General features: G+C 41.5%; 1 pseudogene across 1 annotated transcript; it reads right to left on the reverse strand.

Moving 5' to 3' along the window:
• On the reverse strand, positions 1,570-11,477 carry LOC108637506 (annotated as a pseudogene). The gene is made up of 7 exons (XR_001919115.1): positions 11,346-11,477; positions 10,659-10,856; positions 9,075-9,193; positions 6,209-6,304; positions 5,421-5,483; positions 3,787-3,943; positions 1,570-2,929 (listed from the first exon to the last, which is right to left on the reverse strand). The product of XR_001919115.1 is annotated as a carbonic anhydrase 1-like (transcript).

Raw genomic sequence — 19,218 nt, forward strand, 5'->3', positions numbered from 1 at the left:
CTTCTAAGCCTTTTTACTCTCATTGTAATTCTTGGTTAGTCTGGCCACAAATAAATGAACAAATTCACAGAGGTTTGGATTATCTTTTTTTTAAATTTAATTTTATTTTTCATCCCTTTTACAATGGGACCTCATACCAACTCAAAATAATATTTGGAAAACAGAAAAAACAGCAAAGGGATAATTCATGAGCTATACTGGAAATACACTGTTCTTCTAAGGACCTGCTATAAAAAATGAGGCACAAAGGCAAAAATAAATGTTAAGAAGTGAGATAAAAAGACACCTGGAGTCCGTGGTAGCTCAGTTACTTCTTTATAGTTTAGAGCGAGGATCTCGTCCTGGGGTCCAGGATTGACTTTGTTATGAGGAACCAAAGAAGGGCATGAATCCCTAAATAGTCTAGAAATCTATGTCAGATTTCACATATATAGGATTCTTTTCATTTTGTGGCCAGGTGGGGAGATGTTTCATAGCTTTACTCACATATTTATAGGAATCCACGATCACAACAGGGGGAAGAACCAGTAATACAGAACAATCAGAATTACAAGAAAGGACAATTATCTCCCTTGAGTTCTGTCACGAAATTAAGTCTTTCAACATTTCCCCCCTTCCCTTCCTTTGCCCTAATTCTCTTTGATGAATTGAATGCTTTCAGAGTTGTTTTGCTGAAGCTTATGGAAATGAGTAACTTAGAAAGCAGCTGGAGGTAGCTGGACTCATTTTACCTAAAGGGTTTCATTAAAGCTCAGCGTGATGTTTATGAAGAGGGGGGTCCTAAGACAAAAGACACCAGGGAGTAGAAGCACCTTTCTACTTTGAACCTCCTGCTGAGCCCATCAGCCGCCATTGTTATTCTGGATGGTTAGAAGCCCCGCAGATTTGGCATAAAGAAAGTCAGCGGCCAAACATGGCGGAAGAGACGGAGAGTCCTTGCAGGACGTTCAAATCCTCCACCTAAGTTGGCAACAAAGGGAGAGGGCGCAACACAGGAACGTGAGTCAAAGGAGCACCCGAGCTGCCTGCTTAGCTGATCCGATGTCTCGTCCACATGCCTCCTCTCAGCAGCTGCTTTTCTCGGCTACTTCAGAGAAACGTGGGCCGCTCCCATAATGCACCTCGCGCGTTCTGCCAAATGTGTGAAATTCTGGCAGAAGCCAAGTAACTGGGAACCACGCTTTCCAACTGGCATTTAGCTAAGGGATAAGGTTTGATGACCATCATATATCTTCTGTCACTTCTTTGCCCTTTCCGTGCTAAGACTTACAGACGTATTTAAATCCTGGAACCCATTTTTTACTTTCTTTAAAAAAAAAATATGAGTCATCAAGTCAGGTCCTTTCTTATTCTTGCCATGAGATTTATTTTTAAATTGTTCAATTTATTTTCAGAAAATACGTTCAAGTGTTGTAGGTCCTGAGCCTCTTTTGCAAAGGTATTTCTTAAAATCATACTCTTTCTTTGGCCCTCATGATGACCTTTGATAACTTTAGATGAAAATTTTATCAAGCCTGTTTCAGGCCTTCTCAATATCTGGCAAATATATATTAACACCCACAGTCAGAGTAGGTTTGCAAAGAAAGTATGTAATTCTTTAGAATGCTTATGGGGGCTGAGATAAATGAAGTGCTCCTTGGCCCTTCCATTTTTAATAAAGATTCACTTAAATTCTGGGCTCCAAATAAAAATTTCCAAAGATGTCTCCTAGGATTTTTAGGTACAAAGATGTCTCCTAGGATCTTTATTGCCCCAGAGCAATAAAGAATCTGGTTTGTCTGTCTTTTTAACCATGATTACAATTGTGAGAAGTTTTGACTGATTCTGTGACATCAGACAAGACTTGAACATGGGAATGGATGTGGGTTTTGATCGCCATTATGATTTCTCAGGGAAGAGAAAGTAAAGAAAACACAAAACTAAATGCTGGACACAAGATTTGTAGAATTCTGAGTGTAGATATGGCTTCAGAAAGAACCGACTTCAGGTTAAGTACACACCAGACTAAAAGATTATGTGATGTTTCTGTATGATTCTAAGTCAAGTGATTCCTTCATTATTTTTAAAAATAACTCACAGGTGATTTTTCTTCCAAATCTGACATACAGATTCTTCATATAAGCTAACTAGTTGTAATAATGGAACAACCCCATTGGCCTTGCTATTGGGTGGAGGAATAACCAGAAGTGTCAGTTCTTAAATGAGATGCATCGTTTTTATAACAGAGCACACAAACGGTAGCAATGTTGGGCCATTTATTTGACCATAATATAAAATCCAGTTGTCATTTTAGCTGCATATTTGTCTTCAAGCGTAAGCAAATGAATTCTTAACATTGCATCTCAAGCTGCTCTTAGGTCATTATATTTGAGTAATAGACCTGATATTGCATCAGAATAATGTTGCAAATGAAAGCATTTAAGATTCTTGAATGTAAATGGAGTAGAACCTAATGCCATTTAAAAGTATAGTACGTAATAGACAAGAAGAAAGGGATAAAATTATTTTTGGTCCAATCAAACTGAATAAAATGGGGAGGGATAAAGTCTTGAAGAAATCAAGTATGCCTTAATTGCAGTGATAAGGAAGTCAATGCAACAGATTGAATTTAAACACAAGTTTAGTGAACTTACAGATTACTGTTTGAGTTCAACATAAAGAAGAAAAAGATTTTGCGTTCTGCAGAGTAAATTCGCAAGCAGGCTGTCTTGCTAGTATTGAAATAAATGTGTTTCTTAAAGCTTGTTTTGTTGGATTATGTCAGAAGCAGAGCTGTGCTTCTTGAGGGAAGGTGAGCTTCCTCTAGGGCCCGTCAGAATGAAGCTCTCACTGTCCTGCCCTTCAGAGGCTGGGGTGGTCGGTAGTTCTGCTTGATGCAGACTTCTTGATCGCCTTCAGCATTTGCTAGCAGACTGCGGAACTGCGCCAGCTTGGGGGAAGGATAACATGTTTAGAGAAGCAATAGCTCTTGATGTCACACAGAACACTGTTTTTTTTTTCTAATATGATTGATGCACTGTTATGTAGAAAATCAGGTTGAAGACTGCAATGTGAGTTTCACTGATGGAAAGGGAAGAAGCCAACGGTTCTTGCACATGTCTTTGCACCAAGCATTTGGCTTCAATTATCAATGACTGACTGGATTAGCATTCCAGCTTTCGCACACTTGAGTAAGAGACTTCCTTGCTTGGAACCTCAGTTTCCATATGGTATTATTTCACTGTGTTTTGGTGAAGGCTAAATGGCTCAACAGAGATAAGGGTCTTAGAATGGCGTTTGGCATGTAGTATATGCTAAAGAAGTGTTAGCTCTTATACCAACAGGTCACACTGCAGGTTTGCTGTGAGACTTGACTGACAAAATGTATGCAAGGCACCTGATGAAAAGAGCTGCTCAATCAATGGCAGTTTTAATTATAATTATAAATGATAACTAATGAGATATTTTAGTGACTATTGAAGAGCTTAAGCTTTAAAAAAACTGAAAAACCAACATCAACGTTCAAGGTAAGCCACTCAAGAGTCACAGTTCCCCAAAGAGGGTGGATTTTCCCTTATTAAGGTGAAAAGAAGAGCGGGAATTCTGAATCTCTACATAAAGAAAAAAGTGCTTATAAGTACATTCTACTTTTTGGCTATTAATAGACCTGATGTCACTAATAAATCTTTCTCAGTTGAAAGGGGACTCTCCAAAATTGAATGGCAAGAATAATTTCCCTCAGTGTGAATTGAACTGATATCCTGCCCTGCACTTCCGATTCCCCCGCATGCCCCTCTGATACGCTACCTGTTCCGCGCTCACACTGATGGTCTCTTTAAAGATGATCCAGGTGACACTCTCATGAAGAGGAGGGTGAGTTCAGTGAACCAAAGTAGGCCCAGTAATCCGTGCATGAAGGCAGGAGAACAGAGGGGTTGAAATTTGTGAATGGAGCTTTCTTGTTCTGAAAGAAAATTATAAGCGATGTATCATGCCCTGATGTAAAATATTTACATCATTGTATATATGACATACATATTATTTGGTAGATAGGTCTTAGCAAAGAATTTAGATCAATATTTCTACTGTATAGTATTTCATGACTGGTATATTTGTGGGTGGCTCAGCTGCCCATTAATGCAGGAGACACAGGTTTGATCCCTGGGTGGGGAAGATCCCCTGGAGAAGGACATGGCAACCCACTCCAGTATTCTTGCCTGAAGAATCCCATGGATGGAGGAGCCTGGTCAGCTACAATCCATGGGGTCACAAAGAATTGGATACCACTTAGTGACTAAACAGCGACAACAGCGTGTTTGTGAATATAAACAGTGAAAGTGACAGATGACAGAAAATACACTACACCTAGGATTGTGACTGGTCTCTCTTCTTCCTTCCTCATTTGGCTAAGCATAAGCAAAGGCTTTCTTATTTCTTTACTGATTGGTCATTCATGTAGGGGTTATTGGTGCTGACCTCTTGAGCAGTTAGAAATCCAGCCCATAAGTTTATGGTCATCACTCATAATCGTGGGTGTGCATCAGCAGGTTCATTTAAGGGACAATTCTGTGGTGCTAGAGCAAGCATTTATCAAAAGGATAATCCACAGGTACTGGACCTGTGCCGTTCAAACCCATGTTGCTCTAGGGTCAACTGTATCGAGCTTTTCTCTCTTAAAACTTCTAACGCATCTTTGGTTATGACCCATTTCCTTATTTGTAATCATTTGTTGTGTTTATATTTTTCCCCCCCATCATCAACCTTGCCAAAAATGTCCTTTTTTGGTTTGTTTTTTCCCCAAAGAATTAGTTTTTCACTTTATTAGATAACATTTGACCTGCATTTATTCATTTTCTTTCTTATTTTATTAATGTTTTACTTCATCTTAATCATTTCCTTCTACTTTCTTTTCATGTATCATTTTTTACATTCTTGAATTGAGTGCTTATTTATCTTTAAACTTTCTCACTTTATAAAAGTTTAATTTTTTTGGCCTCAACACTGAACTAGATTTATTTTATATAAAGGTATGATAGTTCTATCAAAGTGTGAATGACAATGGCAAATCTCTGATATATGATGTAAGTCTTTATTATCAAAACGGTAGAGTTAAGAGTTAAATATATCAGAACAATCCATCTTTTTCTAAGCTGACAGTGGGCACCATAGTTACGATGCATGAAACAGCTATGAAAACCATGCTTCTACAGGCTTCATCTTGCTGAAATAGATCAGCGGTAACTATGAAAAATCGAAACCAAAATAAATCACTGCATAAGAGAGCTCAGAAACGAGGACCGTGTAAGCAGTACCTTGATTTTCAGGATTGATGGGTTTGCTGAGGACTTCCTACTCCTCATATCAAATATGCAATTAAATGATTTCTGAGGTTCTGTAGATTCTTGTTCTCTGATTTAAACTAACTTAATGAGTCTATTTACCTTAGTTTTAACTGTTTTTAGGGCATCAAGTACTTCCTGAAGGTTTGGGTTGGCCTGACCCACCTGGAGATTAAAAAAATAAAGTGTGAGATAACAATTGTTAGCAAGTAAAATCCTATTTAGTTAATTTTTAAAAATTAAACACAGTAACTGAAGAAAAGATATACAAGTCAAAATACAGGCATTTAGCACAACTAAAATACAAAAGCAAGCCTCTTTGGTCTGTTCTAGTTAAAATTCTAATCAGTCAAATGAATGGTATGTTACAAGTGTTCAGTAAAGATTAACTAGAATTACTATAATTCCAAAAGTTAGTCACCCAAATATACTCCATTTAAGAGTAACTTCCCTATAGGACTTTTCAGGGACTCTCCTACAGGAGATTTGAATCTTCCATATTAAATATCAAGTGAACTTTCTTTATGGGACAAAAGTCCTCTTCATATTTTTTTCCTGATGGAATATTAAATTGATAAACTCCTGACTCTGTGATGTAGAAAGTTTAGACGAAAAGTGAAAGATGAGCTGAAAAATAAAACAATTAGCCCACCATCAACACCTTCCCATTTCATCTCTGCCTGAAATGTCTTTCTCTCTTCACGAGGGGAAAGTCAAGCAAAGCAAACATATACGGGAGACCAGCTTGTTCACCTGCGCTTTCACTAGTAGAAGGAGACATTTCAAAAGCAGAGAGACGCCAACACCCGTCTGCTGTATTTCACCCTAGCTTGTGGTCTGATTGGTAAGGGAATAATTGTAGCAGAGCTCCGAGGCTCTCTAGGACTCACCTTCATCAAAACGCCGACAATCACCAAACCATCAGCCTGTGAGGCGGCATCAGCAAAGCTGGGGTACTTGGCAGAATTCCAGTGAACTAAATGAAGCTAAAACGCACAAGGTGATGGAGCAGTTATTCATACCACGGTGAAGGGAAAAGCAAGTTAGACCTTAACATGTGGGTCTATACAGCTATTATCTTGGCTTGGATAGATAAAACTTGTGCGACCCTTTATCCAGGGCATGGGAAGGGCTATGTTTGCACTCTTAAGAAAGGTTTTCTTAAGAAAATAGAGTTGAAGAGAGTGGGCACGTTGCAAATCCTGGAACCAGTAAGTAGAACTTCTTTTTCCCACAATATCATAACTATTCAATATTACTTCTTAAAACAAAACAAAACAAAACAGAAAAAACAGACACCTCTCTGTTTGGTGAGAGAAGATGAAGTATTTCCGGCTAACTAGTTTGGAGACAAAAACTGCAATAATTTTCTAAGCTTGAGGTACCCGGTAACTTTGTGAGAAGGGGCTCCTGAGATGTGTGGAGTCTTGGCCAAGGGCAGGTTCTCCTGAGCGGATCCAGACACCTTTCAAACCAACAGCCCCTGCCTAAGTTCTCTGTGAAACTCTAGACCTGTATATCCAAGGCCGTGTGCACGTCTTCCTGATTCTTTCCTGACATCTCCACATGGATGCCTGACATGCATCTCAAACTTAACACGGCCAAAGTAGCACTCTTGACTTTCTCTTTTCCAGACGCGTTTCATCTTCCCGCTTTAGCAAAAGGCATCACCTTCCCTCTAACTGCTCAACCGAACACTGCAGCCCTTATTCCTTTCTCACTTTTCTCCACTTACTGGCATCCATCCTTCCGCGCAGCGCATAGATGTTAGCCTTGCACTTAGTCCAGAGCTCTAAGGCTTGGCATAACTGCTGATTTTCCTCTGGGATGGCAAGTCAAAATGGCAGGATTTTGACTCGAATTATGGCTGAACTCAAATGCTACTCCTGAAAAAGTCTTTTTCTGACCACCTAATGTCAAGTGATCCCGGGTCGCTTCAATGACTGTATACCAAAGCCGTCCGCTCCCCACCACCCACTAGGTCTCCTCTCTGTCTCCGCTCTTTCTCCCCACCACTCCCCTGGTCTCCCTCCCACCCTCCCTCCTACCCTCTCTCACTAAGCCTGAACTTAGTGACTGAGAGCCTGTCACCTCCAACATGGATTAACCCACTTTGCCTCAAATTAGATAAGACGTTCATTGATTCAGATTTCTTCAGATCAGTTCAGTTCAGTCACTCAGTCGTCTCCGACTATTTGCGACCCCATGAACCGCAGCACGCCAGGCCTCCCTGTCCATCACCAACTGCCGGCTTGCTTAGATACAGCCAAATATCCTCCCCCAGACATAATACTATTACTAATTTAGATTTTCACCCCATTTGATTTCAGTCCACTTTCAATTTTATGAAAAATCAAATAGGAAAAAACAAAACATTTAATAGATTTCTGCACCACTGAAAGTTCCTAGCCTGGCTTTCTAGTGTAACATAAAGTAAGTTTTATTTGTATACTATTCCCAACTCTTCTATCAAAATGAATACGACACATAGTCTGTGCCTAACAATCCCTCTTACAAAAATCTGTCCTACACAATTGCTTTCACCAGTGTAAGATATTTGTACAAATGTAGTTATTACCCATTCTTTTTTGTGAAGAAAAAAAAACACAACAGAATGAAATGGGAAAGGCATTGCAATTGTTCCTATGTAGGAATTAGTTAATAAATTCTAACATATGCACACATGGAAATACCGTGCAGACTTTAGGAATTCCTGCTGACATGGAACAATGACCATGATCATTGGTAAATGAAAAAAAAAAAAAAAAGCATGTTGCAAAACTGTGTATTACAGATTCATTCTACAAGAGTAAAACAAAAAACCCAACCCGTCTGCATCGGTACAAACTTATTGAACAGTCATGCATACAAAGAACAAAAGTTTTTTGGTTTCAGTCTCCATACCCCTGTTGAGAGTTTGATGCACATTTTCTTGATTTTATCGTGGATATACGGGCAGAATATCTTGAACTGAATCACAGACTTCCATGTGGAGGCAAGTCAAGAGGCCAGAGGGTAGTGGCCTGCTGCCAGGGAGCCCCAAACCCTCGTCTAGAGGAGGCTACTCGTTGTGATGACTCCTGAGGTTAAACTGGCCCTCTTAGTAGAATCTTAATGGAGTGCCTCGGCCTGGCTATACCTCTGCTGCGGGTGTGTGCACCCTTGAACCTTTAAATGAGAAGAGAATGATGGTGTGTTCCCTCTGGGGCTCAGAGTGTTAAGAGGAGAGCAGCAATTCCCCTTGAGGTTAGCCTGATGTCAGGCAGCAGTTTCTGAGACATTCTGAAATGAAAACACATTGGAGGCTCAGGAGTTTGACTGCAAATTCACCTGCCTCCCTCACGTGAAAAATTGTCCTCCATTGCCAAACACAATGTGTCACTGTTTAAGTTTAATGGAGCCTAGGAATTCTTTACAGACCGCAAAATGCTCATTCCTTTGGAGCTGTTGAAATTGTGTCTTAAGTGATAAGGGGCGCTTCCCTGGTGGTTTAGACAGGTAAAGAATCTGCCTGCAATGCACGGGACCCTGGTTTGATCCCTGAGTGGGGAAGATCCCTTAGAGAAGGGATAGGCTGCCCACTCCAGTAGTCTTGCCTGGAGAATCCCATGGACAGAGGAGCCTGGCGGGCTACAGTCCCCGGGGTCACAAAGCGCTGGACATGACTGAGCGACTAACACACACCCCCGTGTTATGAGGGGGCTACTTCTGGGAGGACTCTCGGCGTAGCTGCTCTCACTCGTTCAGCTGCATTACCTCTGCAGAAAATGGGGCTCCATCCACTAAGTGCTCAGAGCCACAGTCATCGGTGCTGCCCCAGTGAAAATGGAACTGACGCAGCCTGTAGCTCTCAGGTAGAGGGCCGCCTTTCAGCACTAGGAGAAAAAGGAAAGTGCTGTTAGTGTTACAGTCATGAGCTCCAGCTTGTCTTTGCGTTGAATCACAAATTAGCATTAAATTGGGTCGAGTAGTAATGAAAATAAACCGTAGTCCAAAGTTCCCATCCTGTTGGTCTTTCCCCATGCCCACAATCATGGGCTCAGATGTGTGCCGCACCTTAAGATTGTGCGTGCCTTATGCGGTTCCCAGCACATGGGCTATAATTTTATCTTTTCCTGTTTTCAGGAAAACATATTGGAAGATGAGTGAATTATCGGACGAGAGGTCTGTCCTTGAACTTGCTTTAGTTTATAAGTTCATTCATTCTTTCAACAGACAGTAATGGACAGCATGCATTAAGATATCTAGCAATTTATTTTTAGTAACAAATCACTCTGCACATATCTTGTAAGTGATCAAGATACAAGAGGGTATTCTGAGAGCTTTGCTGAGAATTCCAAGCCAGGGACGAAAAAAGTTCCAGCAGGAGGGTAGGGTCAGTTTTAAAATTCTCATACTGAAGGATGATTTTGCTTTAGAGAACCTATCCAACCATGTGATTAAAACACACACACAGTACCAGACGTAATCCAATATTAACAAAGGACATAGCCCCAAGATGTCTGAAATTTAGGCTCCGAACCTTGTAGGAACGTGCTATGACTAATTTTGCCTTTTGACAGTAGAGCTGATTTATGAAACTGCTATTTAGAAAATTATTCAGTAAACTGTTTTGAGAATTTTCCTGTGAACGAGAAAGTGTGCTAGATTCTGGGAGATGAAGATAATTCAGTTACTATGATCTAATAGGGAAAGGGGAAGCTAGACAAGAATACTTATGCACAGAATGATTCCATGCAAGATACACCCAAGACCAGTATTTTTTTTTTTTTTAACTAGTACCCAAGCCCTTCACAAGCTGGTGATGGACAGGGAGGCCTGGCATGCTGTGATTCATGGGGTTGCAAAGAGTCGGACATGACTGAGTGACTGAACTCAACTGAATTGAAGCACTTCATTGGTATGGAGCCATTTTCCTGGCCACAAAAAATAAATCTACTCTTCGTATGTATTTCTTCCCTAATGAGCTCCTCCAACCTCATCTCAATTAGAAAATATTTGCCTTTTCAGTTTTTATATTCATGATGGTTCACAGAATTTTGTGAAAAAGTACTGTTTATTCAGAGGGTGTAAAGTTAGCATAAAGACATTGGAAGCCAGAAGAGATGAAATAGAGTCATTGAGAAGGAGAAGGGCTGAAAGAAGAGCGAGCTGGGAGTCCCCAGAATCATCCTTAACACTTGGAAATATTTTAAAGACTTCCAAGACACCTCAGTAGATGGCAGTCAATGCTACACATGTGCGCAAAACACTGAACATGGGTGTCCATGTTCTGCAAGCCCTACTGTTTAAATTTCCCAGCAAGTCAAAGACAGAAATCAGGAGGGTCGTTTGGCTCACCTGATCTATTATCACTGTCCTCAAAGTTTACATGGAAGGAATGTCCCACGTTGACGATTTCTTTGGCTGTGGCTGGATTGTAGGAGATACTGAGAGGTTTCAGAGAGGGATCACGCTTGGTTTCACTGGTTTTAATGTCGATAGGAGACTGGTTATTTCCATTTGCAATGGGATGCAGCTTGCACCAGTGTTCAGGACCTACCAGGAAAACGTGATTAAACCAAAACTGATCTAATGCTTGACTCCAGGTTTTAGGAATGTAATTTTCCTAGGCTAGGATTTATTCAGGTATCTGAAATGGTATTCTGGTTAGCTTAATGGAAATCCAAGGTTTGAGAATGCCCCTTTCCTATGCTACACTGTAAAACAGAGTCTTTGTCAACAGAGTTAATATACTCATAGTCTATGGGATCAGACTATACATATTTTGCTGTTAGCAATAGACCTCTCTGTACATAGGGAGGGAGAGAGGCTGAGAGGGAGAGAGGAGAAAAGAGGCAGAATACATTCTGTAGACAAGCATGGCCCAAAGGACAACTGTTGAGAATGCATGCAAAGCTAGTATAAGTCAAAGGCACTTCAAACCATTAAGCTATGACTTTACCGTTATTTTCAGTGCTCAATATCTCCTTCCCTGGAAAAGGGAACAAGCCGTTATTTGAGCTACATGAGCAGAAGAATGCTCACCGTTTTCACCATCATATCCCCAGTCAGGACTTGCCATGGTCTTCTACTTAGTTTTCTTCTTCTGATCACAAAGGGAAGACCTGGAATAACTGACTGTCACTGAACGTGCAATAGACGACTGAATCCACAGTTCGCGGGGTTTTTATAGAGACGTCTCTGCCCCTGTGCATGAGTGTTACTCACTCAGCCCGCTATTTCATCATCTTTATCTATCAGGAAGTATATGCATGTTAAAAAAAGGTATTGTTTAAAAAGCTCACAAAGGTAAGGGCAGTTCCAATTGATTTATTCTCTTATATTGTTAAAGAGAAATTTCAAAATCTTGGCTTCTGCAAAACCAAGCCCTGTTATTCTCATGTTAGTAGAAGATATGGCTGAGTTATCACACATGATGCTTTGAATATCTAGTTACAAAGGACTGTGCATTTGAGACTCCCAGCTTTTACCCTTGCTGGACACTTAAGCAATACTGCTGCTGCTAAGTCGCTTCAGTCGTGTACGACTCTGTGTGACCCCACAGATGGCAGCCCACCAGGCTCTCCCGTCCCTGGAATTCTCCAGGCAAGAACACTAGCGTGGGTTGCCATTTCCTTTTCCAGTGCATGAAAGTGAAAGTGAAGTTGCTCAGTCGTGTCCGACTCTCAGTGACCCCATGGACTGCAGCCCACCAGCCTCCTCCATCCATGGGATTTTCCGAGCAAGAGTACTGGAGTGGGTTGCCATTGCCTCCTCCCCTTAAGCAATACTAGGAACAGTAATTCAGTCACTAAAATAATTTGCATATTTACAGGCAGATCAGACCAATGTCGTGATGTTAATTTAAAATCAGATAAGAGAATCACTAATCATTTGGAATACATTGGGTTTGCAGTTTGTAGTATATTGTAAGATCTTAGGGAAAAACACAAACTTTTTGGCAACTCAATATATTATTCATGACAGTACATTTCGAAGACATACAAGATGAGAGTACAGGTCCTCGTTTTTAAGCAGTATTGGAATTCACAAATGGAGATTTGTCTTCTGTGTGAGCACGGTCGTGTCTGACTCTTTGCAAGCCCCTGGACTGTAGCCCCCTCCCGCCCTTCTCTGCTGCCTCACCGGCTGCCAGCTTTGATTTGTGTGTGCTCATTCATGCACTCAACAAATCACTGTATGTGCGCTCCGGTATGTCTGACTCTTTGCCACCCTGTGGACTGTAGCCCACCAGGCTCCTCCGTCCATGGAATTCTTCCGGGTGAGATACTGGAGTGCGTTGCCATTTCCAACTCCAGGGGATCTTCCTGGCCCAGGGGCTGAACCTGTGTCTCTTGCATCTTCTACACTGGCAGGTGAATTCTGTACCACTGCTGCTGCTGCTGCTGCTGCTGCTGCTAAGTCACTTCAGTCGTGTCCGACTCTGTGCGAGCCATGACGGCAGCCCCCCAGGCTCCTCTGTTCCTGGGATTCTCCACGCAAGAGACTGGAGTGGGCTGCCAGTGCCTTCTCCAACGCATCCACGCATGCTAAGTCGCTTCAGGCGTGTACAATTCTGTGTGACCCCATGGACAGCAGCCCACCAGGCTCTTCTGTCCACGGGATTCCGCAGGCAAGAACACTGGAGTGGTTGCCATTTCCTCCTCCCTAGACCCACCACAAATGGAGAACATTTTATTAAGACTGAAATTAAATACAGCCCAATATTTATTTTACACCTGAAATATTGAAATAGAAGCCTTTCTTTCATATAGTTCTATATAATCTGTAGGGGAAAAAAAAAAAAAACAAGCATGCCTGGTAATGCAGGAGATTAAGGGTCATGAGGGTTTGATCCCCAGGTTGAGAAGATCCCCTGGAGGAGGAAACGGCTAGCCACTCCAGTCTTCTTGCCTGGAAAAATTCCACGGACAGAGGAACCTCGTGGACTACAGTCCATCGGGTCCCAAAGAGTGAGGCACGACTGAGCGCTCACACGTGTGTACGATTTATAGGACACTTTCATACTATTTTACCATCAACACCACACATACAAATCCTACACAATGAGTTATGATTTTGCAGCTGAGAGAAGTTGAGGGGTTCACCACAATCAGGGAGAAGCCAAGACTCCAGCCTCCACGTCTAGTTGCTTTCTTTGCCTCCATCTCTGCCAAAGGCTGCGCTGGCTGAGCCAGGAGGCGGCTGATCCCGTTTCCCTTCTCCGCCCACGATTCTCTTAAGTCCAGCTGAAGCCTGGACTGAGGTGAGACTTGCCAGCTGGTGAGTGATGAGAAGATTCACAGGACTTGTCAAGGAGGCAAAGAAGAGTGATTAATATGTGCCAGATTTTGGCTAGGTCTGCATTTCCAAGGCTCTAAATGTGCTCAGAGGAAACGCAACCTGATAAAATAAGCATTCATAGTAACGCTTTCCATGCCCTGGGAGTCATACCTCCTTCCATATTCGCGTATTGTCAGAACCCCCTGGGCTTTCTCAGAAGTGGGTCTGTCGCAGCTCTTAGCCAGGCTTATCAGAGACACGTTTTCAGCCCCTTTTGGTGATGACAGCCCACCGGCTCAGACGTAGAATGGGAAGACACCTGAGTTTCCATTCCTCACGCTAGTAAGTGGAAAGAATTATTACATAAAGGGAACTTTTAAAGATACTATTTATTGAGGGTCCAAGATAACTCAAATGCTATGCTAAAAGTTTATATGCAGCAAATCATTTTATTCTCACAATAACCCAGTCAGGCATTAAAATTGTATGCCACATAAGGAGAAACTGAAGACAACTCCTCAGGTTATAAATGCTTTTAAGTGGATGCGTACATGGTGTCAGGCTAGGGTTTAAACCTAGATCTGTTTGTTTCCAATGCTTGTCTTCTTTCTTGACTTTCCACTGTCAACGAATACCCACTAATCTCTGCTTGATTCTGTTTGCAGGAGGGTTGACTTGGTGGATCCAGACTGGTTTGTCTCAAGATGACCAATAGTCAGTGTTGACCCTTGGGTTACTTTATTTTAGATTTAGAGTCTCAGGTTGCCCAGAAGCTCATAGAAGGATAGAAATAGGCTACCCTTTGTCAGTTATTGCTCTTATTTCTTTATTTAGTTGCCAATTTGCGTCTAGTTAAGTTGCCTGACACTGATACTTTGTTAAAAGTAACTTTAACTACTGTGTTAATCAACCTATTTGAGAAATGATAATTCATCACAGGAAGGTTTAACATTCATATAGGAATGGTAATTTATTTAAAGTTGAGGCACAAAATTGGCTTGAATCCTAACCATTATGACCCTTTATTCGATTATGTAGCTAGGGCGTGTTTGTTACCACCACAAGCAGAAAGCTATACAGAGAAGGATGTACAATTTAATGGGCATCTATGGTTCACATCCTGACATGCCTCTCATTCACTTTCATCAGTTTTTCTGCTTACATACTTCACCTTTCAGCTTAATATCTGTATTAAATCCAAATGGCTCCCTTTGTGTTCCTTCCACTTTCACCTGTAGCATCCTCACAGGACATCTTTCTAAGCCTATAATCTTTGGACTGCTTTTGCATATTGAAGAGTTCAGTCTGCACTGAACTCTGCTTTCTAATTTAAACAGTTTATTCCTTAAAAATCGTCAAGGATGCAAGCACATACTGCAGAAGGGTTCCCAGGCCTGTTAGAACATTCCACAGAAATCCATAGGTCCTGGAACTGGACCAGGAGCATGTAACCCGATCAGACAACATATATATTTTTAAAAAGTAATGGAAAAGTGCAGAAATAAATTTTGATAGTTCAGTTCATTTCAGTCACTCAGTCGTGTCCGGCTCTACAACCCCATGAATCGCAGTTCGCCAGGCCTCCCTGTCCATCACCAACTCCCAGAGTTCACTCAAACTCACGTCCATCGAGTCAGTGATACCAACCAGACATCTCATTCTCTATCGTCCCCTTCTCCTCCTGCCCCCAATGTCTCCCAGCTTCAAAGTCTTTTCCAATGAGTCAACCCTTTGCATGAGGTGGCCAAAGTACTGGAGTTTCAGCTTTAGCATCATTCCTTCCAAAGAAATCCCAGGGCTGATCTCCTTTAGAATGGACTGGTTGGATCCCCTTGCAGTCCAAGGGACTCTCAAGAGTCTTCTCCAACACCACAGTTCAAAAGCATCAATTCTGCGGCGCTCAGCCTTCTTCACAGTCCAACTCTCACATCCATACATGACCACAGGAAAAACCATAGCCTTGACTACATGGATCTTAGTTGGCAAAGTAATGTCTCTGCTTTTGAATATGCTATCTAGGTTGGTCATAACTTTTCTTCAAAGGAGTAAGTGTCTTATAATTTCATGGCTGCAGTCACCATCTGCAGTGATTTTGGAGCTCCCCAAAATAAAGTCTGAAACTGATTCTACTGTTTCCCCGTCTATTTCCCATGAAGTGATGGGACCAGATGTCATGATCTTCGTTTTCTGAATGTTGAGCTTTAAGCCAACTTTTTCACTCTCCTCTTTCACTTTCATCAAGAGGCTTTTTAGTTCCTCTTCACTTTCTGCCATAAGGGTGGTGTCATCTGCATATCTGAGGTTATTGATATTTCTCCCGACAATCTTGATTCCAGCTTGTGTTTCTTCCAGCCCAGCATTTCTCATGATGTTCTCTGCATATAAGTTAAATAAGCAGGGTGACAATATACAGCCTTGATGTACTCCTTTTCCTATTTGGAACCACTCTGTTGTTCCATGTCCAGTTCTAACTGTTGCTTCCTGACCTGCATACAGATTTCTCAAGAGGCAGGTCAGGTTGTCTGGTATTCCCATCTCTTGCAGAATTTTCCACAGTTTCTTGTGATCCACACAGTCAAAGGCTTGGGCATAGTCAATCAAGCAGAAATAGATGTTTTTCTGGAACTCTCTTGCTTTTTCCGTGATCCAGTGGATGTTGGCAATTTGATCTCTCGATCCTCTGCCTTTTCTAAAACCAGCTTGAACATCAGGGAGTTCATGGTTCACGTATGGCTGAAGCCTGGCTTGGAGAATTTTGAACATTACTTTACTAGCATATGAGATGAGTGCAATTGTGTGGTAGGTTGAGCATTCTTTGGCATTGCCTTTCTTTGGATTGGAATGAAAACTGAGTTTTCCAGTCCTGAGTTTCCACTGCTGAGTTTTCCAAATTTGCTGGCATATTGAGTGCAGCACTTTCACAGCATCATCATTCAGGATTTGAAATAGCTCAACTGGAATGCCATCACCTCCACTAGCTTTGTTCGTAGTGATGCTTTCTAAGGCCCACTTGACTTCACATTCCAAGTTGTCTGGCTCTAGGTGAATGATCACACCATCATGATTATCTGGGCCATGAAGATCTTTTTTTGTACAGTTCTTCCGTGTATTCTTGCCACCTCTTCTTAATATCTTCTGCTTCTGTTAGTTCCATACCGTTTCTGTCCTTTATCGAGCCCCTCTTTGCATGAAATGTTCCCTTGGTATCTCTAAGTATCTTGAAGAGATCTCTAGTCTTTTGCATTCTGTTCTTTTCCTCTATTTCTTTGCATTGATCGCTGAAGAAGGCTTTCTTATCTCTTCTTGCTATTCTTTGGAACTCTGCATTCAGATGCTTATATCTTTCTTTTTCTCCTTTGCTTTTCTCTTCTCTTCTTTTCACAGCTATTTGTAAGGCCTCCCCAGAGAGCCATTTTGCTTTTTTGCATTTCTTTTCCATGGGGATGGTCTTGATCCCTGTCTCCTGTACAATGTCATGAATCTCATTCCATAGTTCATCAGGCACTCTATCTATCAGATCTAGGCCCTTAAATCTATTTCTCACTTCCACTGTATAATCAGAAGGGATTTGATTTAGGTCATACCTGAATGGTCTGGTGGTTTTCCCTACTTTCTTCAATTTCAGTCTGAATTTGGCCATAAGGAGTTCATGATCTGAGCCACAGTCAGCTCCTAGTCTTGTTTTTGTCAACTGTATAGAGCTTCTCCATCTTTGGCTGCAAGGAATAGAATCAATCTGATTTCGGTGTTGACCATCTGGTGATGTCTATGTGTAGAGTCTTCTCTTGTGTTGTTGGAAGAGAGTGTTTGCTATGACTAGTGCATTTTCTTGGCAAAACTCTATTAGTCTTTGCCCTGCTTCATTCCGCATTCCAAGGCCAAATTTGCCTGTTACTCCAAGTGTTTCTTGAATTCCTACTTTTGCATTCCAGTCCCCTATAATGGAAAGGATATCTTTTTGGGGTGTTAGTTCTAAAAGGTCTTGTAGGTCTCTAAAGAACCGTTCAACTACAGCTTCTTCAGCATTACTGGTTGGGGCATGGACTTGGATTACCATGATATTGAATGGTTTGCCTTGGAGATGAACAGAGATCATTCTGTCGTTTTTGAGATTGCATCCACGTACTGCATTTCGGACTCTTTTGTTGACCGTGATGGCTACTCCATTTCTTCTGAGGGATTCCTGCCCGCAGTAGTAGATATAATGGTCATGTGGGTTAAATTCACCCATTCCAGTCCATTTTAGTTCGCTGATTCCTAGAATGTCGATGTTCACTCTTGCCATCTCCTGTTTGACCACTTCCTATTTGCCTTGATTCATGGACCTGACATTCCAGGTTCCTATGCAATATTGCTCTTTAAAGCATTGGACCTTGCTTCCATCACCAGTCACATCCCCAACTGGGTACTGTTTTTGCTTTGGCTCCATCCCTTCATTCTTTCTGGAGTTATTTCTCCACTGATCTCCAGTAGCATATTGGGCACCTACTGACCTGGGGAGCTCCTCTTTCAGTAGCCTATCATTTTGCCTTTTGATACAGTTCATGGGGTTCTCAAGGCAGGAATACTGAAGTGTTTTGCCATTCCCTTCTCCAGTGGACCACATTCTGTCAGACCTCTCCACCGTGACCCTATTAACATTTAGAAGTATCAAGCTATATGTCAAGAAAATGGAGAAAATAATAAAATATTGTAGTATTTTAAATAAAAATGTTTAAATGTTGAAAGAATGATGTGCAGAATGTTTAATTTTAACAATTACATTGGCTTAATTTTCAAATTTGATGAAGATGTATTAATGGGCTGAGAGAGAGGGAAGAAAGATTTCTTTCTTTACCTTATAAAATGGAATTTTAGAAGTCAAATATTTACTGAAAAAAACTTAATGCTAAAATGTTGATATTATCTTTACTCTTAAACCATATGCCCTAATTTTCTCTCTTGACCATCCTTTGCAATAAATAAAATTCTTGCAGCAAACACACAAAGAGAACTAAAAGAGGCTAAAAGATTTACTGTGCTTCCTAAGATGGCTGGATGGTATCACCAACTCAGTGGAGATGAGTCTGAGTAAACTCCGGGAGTTGGTGATGGACAGGGAGGCCTGGTGTGCTGCGGTTCATAGGGTCACAAAGATTTGGACATGACTGAGCAACTGAACTCAACTGAACTGAACTGAAGTGGTGCTAGTGGTAAAGAATCCTCCTGCCAATTCAGGGGGCATAGAGACATGGGTGTGATCCCTGGGTTGGGAAGATTCCCTGGAGGAGGAAATGGCTCCCCACTCCAGGATTCTGGACTGGAAAATTCCATGGACCTAGGAGCCTGGCAGGCTAGAGTCCATGGGTGCAAAGAGTCAGACATGACTGAGCATCTGAACACAAAAGACTTACTGTGATTAAGGTGAACTGTTTCACTATGCATGCATTTAGGAGTATTGCAATAGGCTAGAAAATGCTATGGTTCACTGAATAACATTAAAAATGATGATCTAATTCAGTTCTCACAGTAGACTTGGGGTTAGGTTAGTCTCACTCCTCTTGCCTGGAAAATTCCATGGACAGAGAAGCCTGTTAGGCTACAGTACATGGGACTGCAAATAGTTGGACACGACTGAGTGATTCACTTTCATGCC

This window comes from Capra hircus, chromosome 14 (genome assembly GCF_001704415.2).
Source record: "Capra hircus breed San Clemente chromosome 14, ASM170441v1, whole genome shotgun sequence".
Taxonomy (NCBI): domain Eukaryota; kingdom Metazoa; phylum Chordata; class Mammalia; order Artiodactyla; family Bovidae; genus Capra; species Capra hircus.